Raw genomic sequence first — 1,134 nt, forward strand, 5'->3', positions numbered from 1 at the left:
TATCTAAAATCTTTACTAGAAACGGATAGTATTCCCACATTGACCATTCTGTGGTTTTCTTTCTAACCACATGTCATTCCAATCTTTCCTCTTCCTTTTGGTGTTGAGGAGTCTTGTTCTGGCTCCTAGCCCCTAGGCCACTGTATATTTTGCTATGAAAATTTGTAAACAGCTTTGCTATATCATAACTAGATGTTATGGGATTTAAAGGGATGTTTATGAGCTTGGTGTTAATATTTAGAGCACGCATCAAAGTAACATGTCTCAATTAGTTATACATACAATACTCTTGATAACACCTCATTAAATATTTGTGTATCACTTTGTTTGTCTTCTTCATTTCTTCTACTACCCAAGCTGATGAATGCAATTGCCTGATGATTTCTAGGAAATAGATGAGTTATGTGATGAGTGGGTCCCAGAACCCCTCATTCCTGCAATTACCGAAGAGATGAAGTATCAACCACCAGTATTGCAAAGGTGAATTTTTTAGATAATCCTTTTACAAGGTTCATTTTCTAGAGATGATACAAATTTCAAAACCACCTTATAATGAAAAAACCACATCTGCCTGAAGGAAAATATATATGACAAAAAAGATGATGAAAACTTAGATGCAGATACATTATTTTCTGACTTGGATTCCCATCCTACACATTGTCGTTTTCATTTGGAGATATGATTCCTCACTAATTTCAGATTCTTGTTTCTACTCCTATGGTTGACTGAAATTTTCATTTGTGCATGCAAGTTTTCAAGCCTTCATAGTTCTGGTTTTCTGGTAATCTCATGAGTTGCTCTTGTACAGTGCTGCAGGACCACATACAATAATCAATGGGAAAGAAGTTGTTAACTTTGCATCAGCAAATTACCTTGGATTTGTAGGACACGAAAAGTTGCTAGTAAGGCCTAATTTTTTATTTTGCTTTTTGTTTCCACTTGTCAGCATATTACTTTACTTGGGTGCCAAATGATATCAAACAATTTGAAACAGGAGTCCTGTACCAAATCAGTGGAGAAATATGGTGTTGGTTCTTGTGGACCTCGTGCATTTATGGAACAATCGGTATGATTTAAATTGTATCTAATGAAACTGCTATTACATGTTTTGTTGTATTTTTCTCCCCTACCTGA

General features: G+C 35.3%; 1 long non-coding RNA gene across 1 annotated transcript; it reads left to right on the forward strand.

The window, feature by feature from the left end:
• Nucleotides 1-335: 335 nt before the first annotated feature.
• LOC111386726 lies at nt 336-1,091 on the forward strand. The gene is made up of 3 exons (XR_002701301.1): nt 336-480; nt 809-902; nt 995-1,091. It is a non-coding gene; the product is annotated as an uncharacterized LOC111386726 (long non-coding RNA).
• Nucleotides 1,092-1,134: the final 43 nt, after the last annotated feature.

This window comes from Olea europaea, unplaced genomic scaffold (genome assembly GCF_002742605.1).
Source record: "Olea europaea var. sylvestris unplaced genomic scaffold, O_europaea_v1 scaffold37048, whole genome shotgun sequence".
Classification (NCBI taxonomy): domain Eukaryota; kingdom Viridiplantae; phylum Streptophyta; class Magnoliopsida; order Lamiales; family Oleaceae; genus Olea; species Olea europaea.